Genomic DNA, 9872 nt, shown 5'->3' on the forward strand with positions numbered 1-9872 from the left:
TATGATGTTAAAAACTGAGCTCTAGAACCTTAAGATCACTTATTTATGTTTGCATGTGGTGTTTTGATTAAAAGGCCGAATGTCCCTTACTATTTTAAGGAAATCAAGTTGATTATATTGAAATGCATGAGTCATTGATTTGATGTTGAAATATAGGTGGATTTGTGATTCAAGAATTAAGAATATCAAGTTGCATGATTGTTTTTGAAAAAGGCCGAATGGTTTTAATCTTTAAGGTTGTTTGATTTGAATTAACTTGTTTAAAATGATGAGGGATTGTTATTAGATTAAAAAGGAATGAAAATATTGTTGCATGCTAAGTTTAGGTTCAAATTTTTGTGTTAATAAGAAAGGAAATTGATTTTTGTTGGATAATCTTGGTAAACACTAAGTATAAATGGACTAAAAGTGATTGCATGTTAGTTTTAAAAAGGATCAAGATGTGCATGTCAATGATTTGTCCTTGGGATGTGAATTTAGTTATTGCCGAATGAAATTGAGTTAAAATAGATTATTTGATGATAATGGATGTATGTTGTAATTTAGATGAAAATCAATTGTGTTAAGGAACTTAGTTGGCTTACGTGATAAAGATAAAGTGTTTGATATTGTGCTAAGTTAACATTGAATTGCATGTGAGCATGTATGTATGTTTTGGTTCGAATGGTTGTTGATCAAGAAAATGGTGCTAGTTTAAATGTGGAATCATGTTAGAACTAAAGTTGTATGGTGTAATTTTGAAAAATTTGATTGTATATGTATAATTATGGTTCGGATTTCTATGATTAAAAGAAAGGAGAGTGGTTCTTTAAAGGTTGTTAATTGAGATATGTTTTATGTGAATTAAAGTGAGTATTTGATTGATTTTATGGTGGGTATTTGCAATAAGGCCGAATAGGCCATAAGAAATAAGGTCAAAACTTGATTTTGGTAATTGAAAGAATGATTGAGTGTTATAGGTGAAAATCTTTGATTTTGCTTGATGTTTTGTTTCGAATTAAGGAATAAAAGAAAAGGGAATTAAGTCGATTGATAAAAGTGATAGTATGCACGTAAATGTTTGGTTGAAAATGTGTAGTACTCGTAAAAGAGTAGTGTTAGTGTGATTTGAGAAATAGCCTAGGTCAAGCGAGTACGCTTTGATTGCTAGGTATATAAGAATAAAAACTACGAGAAAGAATTGTGCTATGTGTTATGTGCTGTGTGCTTATTTGTATAAGCTATACTCGTATAGTTTGAGTCAAAAATATAATCGAGTTATCGTATAGAGTGATCGTTCCGGGAACGAGAGTTGGAAATCTAATTAAGATTTCTGGTTTTTATTGTAGATTCGGAGCGTGAGGGCATTCGGGCTAGGAAAGGGAAAAGTATATTAGGTGTCAGTAGTTCAACTCTCAGGAAAGCAATTTCAGGCAAGTAACTCTGATTACTTGTGTAAATGATTATAAAGGAAATGTTGTTCATACCATGTAGAGTATTGAACTGTTAAAGTATGAAACCCTTGCTTTATGAAACCCTGATATTGATTTGAAGTACCCTTTGTTCTTGATAACCTGTTATTGATAATCCTATTGATCTCACCCGTTGATAATCTGCCTTTCTGTTCAAGTTTCCTATAATTCCATGATCATATTGAACCTTTAATTATCTTGGTTAACTCTGTTTAATGATACCCTGTTTCTCTTGATCGCCCTAATGATCCCTAAGTTATTTCTGATCCTTCAAATTTAGTACCTTATTAACCTTGATACAGAATTCTTGAGAATTGTTCTTTGCGTATCTTTCATTCACTCCCTGAACTTTGTTTCTTTAAAAATCTGAATTAAGAATGAGTTTCGACTTGAAAGAGTCCGAATGATTTCAAAGGCTTGGTAATGATAAAATGAATTTTAGAAAACCTATTGTTTTCCAACTCAAGGTTTTCGATGGATTGGATTGAGACGTAAGAGGCTAGTGGGATTAGTCCAGTCATGGTAAGAGGCTAGTGGGACTAGTCCAATTTAAGGCTAAAATTATGCCGAATGGTACCTTAAAGACCGGAATGGAGGTCGATACGGGCTGATCACCCGTATATAATGAAATGGAAAGATAAGTGATCCAATCAAGGGTTCTAAATGATTATTTAAGAAAATGAACTGAAACTTTTATTCAGTAAATTGATTTTTGGAAATGAAAATGGTTTATACTGTTTTGAAAAGAGTTGATTATGTTATTGTGGAGCTTAGAGCTCAGAACCCTGATTCCTGAAATTGTTGATCATATGAATGATTCTATATCTTGAAATACTGTTGCTTTCCTCTACCGAAGATCTATTTTGATCCTATAATGATTTGTGTTGAATATCGGCTTTCATCCTGTTTCGAGCCTTGTTTCTTGAAAGCCCATTTATTCTTCAGATACCTTTCCTTATCTCAAAGAAAAACAAAAAAAAATAAAAAAAATGATATACGGAAATCTGCCACCTAGATTAGCTAAAATAGAATGCCCTAGTTTGTTCATGCATATTGAGAATTGTTATTATAGAACTGCTATTTAGTTACTTGCTGAGTTTTATACTCATTGTTTTGTCTTAATCTAACCATGGCAGTTAAGCAAGAAGATGGCCAGGCTTAGGCGCACTGCTCGTAAGAGCGTACCTGGTGGTCCCTACCGTGTTGAGGGCTTCCAGTTGCCAGAGCAGGTAGTACAGGTTATGAGTGAGCTCGCGCCTAGTAAAGAGGTTTTAAAGATACAATGGGTTATCTGTCGGTTTCCAGCCGAATCGATATTGATTATTTAATAATATTTTGGGTTTGTAAGTTATATTCGGTGATTGGTAGTTGTAATCTTGTCTCATACTTTATCCTGTTGATCCTGTTAGTAGTTAATCGGGGTTTATGCATATTTAATTAGTAGATTAGAGGTGTGTGAGTCCTCATTTCCTAACCCGAGATTGAGGTCGTCACAAGTTGGTATCAGAGCTACAGGATCTAGTCCCTGAGCAAGTTAGGTTTTAAAAAAAAGGGGTATTTTGGGAATATATCTATATCGCGAGAGAGTTCGACTCATGTAGAGTTGAGTTAGACTATTAGGCATAGTCTAAGGAAAGTGTCTGATTGGTAAAGCAGAAACTAGAGTTAGGGTGTGAGTTAGCTGGAAGCTTTTTGACCCTAACATTGTTTCTTGGTTGTTGTTTTATATTTTCTCTCAGGATCCTAGTAGTGGTAGTGACTTAGACTCAGAGATTAGCTTGACCGGTACCCCTGTGGACCCTATTCCACCCTCTCCAGAGGAGCCTATATGTGTTAGTTCAGACCCAGAGGAGGACCCTTCTGAGAGTAGTGAGATCCCCATGCAGATTTCACCCTTGAGGCTTGATTCAGAGACCCACTACACCATAGATGGCCTACAGCAACACCTAAAAATGTTACAACAGGCCAAAAAAATGTTACCATAGCCACCCAAAAGACCTAAGGTAACATAAAATTTAAGTTGCTTTTTTTTGAGTTACCTTTGGCCCCTAATGTAACATTTCCTTTGCCCTGGTGCAACATGGACTTTTGTGTTACAATAGACACCAAAGGTAACATCAATATAGTCTATAGTATCACACTATGTATGTTACCTTTGAACTTTGAATTTGCAAAAAAATGGGGCCCACTTGTGGGCCAATATTAGGGACCACAAGTTGGCCCCATTTTTTTTTAATGATTTGTATTATATTAATTTGACAGAATTTGTTTGTAAATAGAACATATATACCATTAACATGTTTTTCATATGTAAAAAGCAATACTACATGAAATTATGCTATTCAAAATCGACAATCCCAAAATATCATTAAATACCATAAAATGTATTACATCCAAACCAACTCAAATATTCAAACCATCACATGTCTAAAACTACGACAACAACAATTATTTTAACTAAACAAAATAGTTCAGGTTCTTATCAAACATTAGAAAAAAAGATAAACTTAATAAAATAACACTAGAAACTCTTCACATTCTCCTACAAGATCTGGAGCTTTAAATTTAAGAACTGGTGTTGGTTTCATTTCTGAATGTTAATCTGACGCCTTCTTCAAATTTCATAGGAGAAAAGCCTAGCATTTGAATTAGTTTGCTGATGTCCATTGATATGTGAGCAGGGGACTTGACACCGCGATCAATCTGAAAAGTAAAGATTTAAATATCATATTTGTGGGAAGCAGAGGAAATCGATATCCAATTAGGTGAGTGTGATTGATTAAATGTTGTGTGCTTTCTGGAAAGGGCACAACTCGCACAAATGATTATACATAAGTGTAAACAATGATAAGATGACTGGGAAAGTAACTTTTGATTCAGGGTTCAGTGTTTATGGTAGACTTACTAATGATGCCGATATTGGTTTGAGTAATGAGCTTTTATAAACTCTAACAGCTGCCACTGTCTATGCCATTTGGAGCCGTGATAGTCTGTCTGGCCCCCCAACATTCAGAACCAGTTGCATTTCATTACATCCTGGACATAACACAAACATAATGTCATAACAAACATAAAGATAATAAAAGAATGAAACAATGGAAAATGGACCAATTGAATCATATGCACGAAGGTAAATCAGTGATGTTTTAGTGAATTGTGACTAAAATTCAATGCAAGTTATCCAGTAATCATGTGATACAACAGATTAGATTTATCATATGATGAACAGCATGGCCGATTCAATCTCTGATTATGAATAATTTATAATATAGTTTTTACTTTTATAACATGTGAAGGTAGAATATTTTCTCCCGGAAAGGTATATCTAAGTGTCCTCTTGCTGCAGCTAAAGGATATCGCAATCCAATGGTATTTTGCAGAAACAACTTGAGCATGATATATTCATCAGCAAAACCTGATGCACTGAGATGATACTGGTGGGGTGTATATATTCCAGCTAAGCTTAATAAAATTGAACATAATTGATGAAATAATTAACTGATCTCATGATAATGATTGAAGAGAGCAGTACATTTTTTTAAAGGAAAACGTCACAGCAACAAGTGCTGGAATTTTCTTTCATGAATAAAACACAACAAAATTGTATCAAAGGGAATGGTACAAGTGTAAATACATGATTGAAGAAGACTGGATTTCAGAAATCGAAATAACACTTCCTTCTGATATTTATGTCAGTATATTTGACTGTTAGTTTATCGACAATCCTAGTTAGCATTTTGCAGTTTTAGACTAAGAATGTTGAGATGTTGATCTGTAAAAGCAGATGGATTGAGCTGATGATATTAATAGGTTGCATATAGCATTAAGGTAAGATTTCAACAGTTAAAACTTATATTGTAAAGGGATCACTACTAAAGAACTTCTGAATCGTCCGAATATATGGAAAAGACTATTTATGATAACTCCCAATTATGCTTATCTTAGTTATTACACAATTAATTAATATCAAATGTTAAGGAAACGGGTCAGACTTTGTTTAAGGTATAATGGGTCAGACTTTCAATTTGGCACGACAGAAATACCCGGGGACTACCAATATTGATTGATTAACAAACTAGAGAAACTGGAGCATAACAGCAAGGAAAGTCATGTGAGGAGTTATATGTAAATGTACCTGGTATCATTTGTTTCATTTGGCGTTGGACAGAAGGAAATGAGATAGTTGGCAGCACTGTCACATATGAAAGCGCCGACCTTATTATCATAGACATAACTGTACGCCGTGGGACACGCCTTTTTGAACACGTTAGCGTAGTTTGAAGCCTTACACTTATCAGGTGAACTGTAGTTGCCGGTACAACAATACTGAGGATCACCAAAAGCCACGCAAGCACTCTTACAAGCCACCCCTTCCCCCTGAACTTATCTTTAGCTCGGATGGACACACGCTGTTGACGTCCATACTACACTCTGTCCTTGAATAGTTGAGTCCACCTAATGGGGAGATCATGATCGGCAAGTTATAACCATCAACCATGCTAATGTCAAAGAAATCCCTTCCACCAGAACCATCGATCGAGAACTCAGCTAGAGTTGCTCCCCCTACAGATCTACTGCCCGTACATTCCAGCCTACAGGAACCACAATCGCCCGTGAGGCAAGTGAAGTTTCCAAAAGAGTCTTTGACACATTGAGTCCTACCATAGAACCAACCGGTCCAAGAGGATGGTATATTGATGGTTGTAGTTTCGCCTTTCCGAAGTTTAACTAGTGGTTGGAACATGAGTAGCGGTGTTGGATTTAATGTCAGGCCATACTGTCTGGTTACATCTGTTAAGTAATGTTACTGTTGCGGATGAAACTACTCCTGTAAAATCAAATTATATACACCAGGTTATACACATGATGTATAGAACAGCTTGTAAAGTTGATCAAGTACAAATTTGTTACCTGAAATTAGTAGATGTGGAATCAAGAAAGCCAAAAGGGAGATTGATGAGCAGACTACTCTGGACATTTGGTTTTGTATTAATAATATGTCAGATTTTTCAGTCATACAAAAGAAAGGGACCAAGATTATCCAAAAGATTGTTACAATCATTATGTAATTAGTTCGAATTCTCAGTTGATTATGAATAATTTATCATATATAAAAGTGATGGCTATATTGAGACAAGGTTGAAAACAATCAATACACATGAAGACACTAAGTTGAACTATGTAATAGCAACAATTCAATATTTCAACAGAATACAAATAATATCAAGCTATGATCATTATCCCCGACGTGAAGGGCTATCATTTAGAAATAATAGCTATGATCATTATCCCTGAACTGAAGCTTAGATTCAAATCGCAACTGATCAAACTTCAAGAAAAGCAATTTTAAAAGAACAAGAAGCCCATGATATATAACAAATAGAAGTACTGTGATCATTAAATTAACAATAAAACAAACACACTAAAAGCTTCGAACAACATTATGGTACAAGAAGACTGTAAAGAAATTACCATGGTTGAATCCTACATGATATGCCCTTGGAAAAGTGATTACAAAATCGCCTGGGTTCTGAACTAACCTAAGAATTAAAATCATAATATATTAAAATCATTAATTTCCTTATTAGATTTTGTAGTCTTACTTGCCGAATGTGACATATCAGCGGCTGATTTTGAGGGGAACATGATAGCCCAATTTAGTTTATATAACATAAACTTGATATATAAACATAAGTTCACACAAGCACAAGTTCACTTACAATATTCAATTCAAGCTCACACACTGAGAAACTACATAAAACATATAAAAAGAGATGGAATACCTTGATGTAGAATCGTAAATTAAGCCCAAGCTCTGAATTAGACCCAAATCAAACCAAACTAACCCTGGAAAAAAGATAAACCAATTAATTTGAGAATTTAACCAAAAAAACAAATCACAAAACCCCTAATTCAAATAAAAACCCTAGTTTTCTTTAAAACTTGAACCCGCAGACCCATACGCATCGATTTGTAAAAGTTTAACTCTGAATTGAATAAAATCGACTTTATTATACCCTTAATGTAGAGAATGGCGGAGAGAGAGCAGGAGGGAACTAGATGAGAGAGAGAGAAGGTAGTGAGAGAGAGATCCAGAGGAGAAATAGAGTATATTGACTTTTCGAAATTTTTTAATGTACCGCCTGTTTGACAAAAATTGACGCTTCCCCAAATTTTAGCCAAATTTTAGCCGCCTTGTTCAATTTACCTCATATTTTGTTTTTAACTTTTTTTAAATAAATTATTATCATAATAAATTGTAACTAAATTATTTAAAAATAATGTCACTACCTACAATTTAAAACTCAAACAGCAAATTAATTATATCAAAATTAGTTAAATTTAAAATTAAATAATATGATTAATTTATTTTATATTTTTTTAAAGATAAATTTTTATATATTAATATAATGTTAATTTAATATTTAAAACAAAATAATCATTATTCACTTATTTCAAAAAAGTAACATTTTTAAATTATTACTTAAATATAATGTAAAATTAAATAATTTAAATTCACATATTTTAAATATATCTTATTATTTGTAAAATGATAATATTTTATTCATTAATACCCTATGGTAACACATCTTAAAATATGTTGCAGTGTGTAACATTTTCTATCTATGGTAACATGTTGAAAAGGCTATGGTAACATCAAATGTGCGATGTTGCAGTAGACAAAAATAAGCATAGCTAATGTAACATTAAATTGTAACACTCATGATCAAACTATTGCGATAGGCCATCTATGGCGTAGTGACCCCTGCCCCTGAGCCAGAGTCGGAGATGCCTAAGACTGTTCCTGTCAGTATTGGTGGCAAGTTAGCCCAGGACCGAGACTTTGTACTCCCGCATTCCTGAGTTGGGAGCTTTGGTAGATAGGTTGATTCGAGACTCTAGGCAGAGGACCTCAGTGGTGGTGGAGGAATGGAGAGCTAGGATTCAGTTGGTGGAGCAGGTTGCCAGGAGGAGATTGGATGAGGGGCCATCCACTAGTGATGCTGATGCTGAGGCCCGGAGGCTGCATAAGATCATTCGCTGGATGTTGGTTGTGTTGAGAGAGATCCTAGATGATTAGACGGGACTGTTGGTTGAGCCCGTAGATTGTTGTTGTTTTCAGCGCCGGTAGGCTTTGGGATACTTGGTCAGATGCCGGGATCCCTTTTTCATTTATCTTGTTGTATTTCAGACCAGTGTAGTAATAGTAGTAGTTGGAAGTTAGGGGTAGATAGGGGGATGTTTTCCAGTTTTTCCTCTGTTTAACCCTGCTATTTATTGTACCTTGTTTCAGAACCTTAAAATCCAGAATATTTCCTATGTAACCCTTGATTTAAATAAATCTATTATCTTGCTTTCCTTTGTGCACCTTGTTTATCTTATAAACTGTTCTCAATGCCATGTTTTAAATACAACCATGTTTTCGTACAACCATGTCTAAAGATCGTAAAACCCTATTCCGTGCCATGATAAAACAACACTGATATGAGAATTATGTAGTAATAGGATTGCATGTGCAAATTGGGTAAAACTTAAAACCCACAAAAGAGATTTCATAAAAATTGTTGTTATATATGCCATGCTATCGTATTGCTAAGTAATTGCTCAATCAGGTTTGTAAGAAATGGCCAACTCACCAGATCACCAAGAAGAAGAAATTCCCACCCAAGACCCAGAAATAAACCCAGAAACCACTTTGATGAGCAGACTTGCTCAGCTTTTGCAACAACCTGTGGCCCCAAAAGTTGGAAATTTCAAGCACTTTCAATCTGTTCACCCTCCAGAGTTCTTAGGTTTGCCAGATCCGATTAAAGCACAGTCGTGGTTGAGAGAGATGGAAAAAGCCTTTGAGCTAGCCGAAGTTAAGGACGATAAGAAAGCTCAGTACGCAAGTTATTATTGAGGGATGAAGCAAGTTTCTGGTGGGAGTCTTCTAAGGCGTTGTTGGAAGGCAAAGACTTATCTTGGGAGAAGTTTACTGAGATGTTTTGGAAAAATATTTGCCAAGTTATATGCAAGATCAGTTGGAGATGAAATTTTTGGATCTTAGACAGGAGGAAATGTCGGTAGCAGAATATGAGGTGAAGTTTTCGGAGTTGGCAAGGTTCGTGCCAGAATACGTGAATACTGAAGCAAAGAAGGCTAAGAGGTTCCAGCAGGGACTTAAGCCGTGGATTAGGAGTCAAATAGCAATGTTGGAGATCAAGAACTATGCTGCTTGGTTCAAAGGCAATGATAGTGGAAGGTGAGCGGGAAGCTGCTCGAAGAGAAAATGAAGGAAGAAAGAGGAAGTTTGAAAGCTCTGAGCAAGAGCAAGGAAGTTTCAAGTTCAGAGGAAAGTTTGGAAAGAATGGTGGAGGTCAGAACAAAAAGTTTCAGAAGTTTAGACCGGGAATGGAGCTCAGAAGAACCGTTTCCAGA

At 35.1% G+C, this 9872-nt stretch overlaps 1 pseudogene; it reads right to left on the reverse strand.

Annotated features, from left to right (window-relative positions):
* Nucleotides 1-4480: 4480 nt before the first annotated feature.
* Nucleotides 4481-6429, reverse strand: LOC141704263 (thaumatin-like protein 1b; annotated as a pseudogene).
* Between the last annotated feature and the right edge of the window lie 3443 nt (nt 6430-9872).

The sequence above is a fragment of the Apium graveolens genome, unplaced genomic scaffold (assembly GCF_009905375.1).
Source record: "Apium graveolens cultivar Ventura unplaced genomic scaffold, ASM990537v1 ctg7645, whole genome shotgun sequence".
NCBI classification, from domain to species: Eukaryota; Viridiplantae; Streptophyta; class Magnoliopsida; order Apiales; family Apiaceae; genus Apium; species Apium graveolens.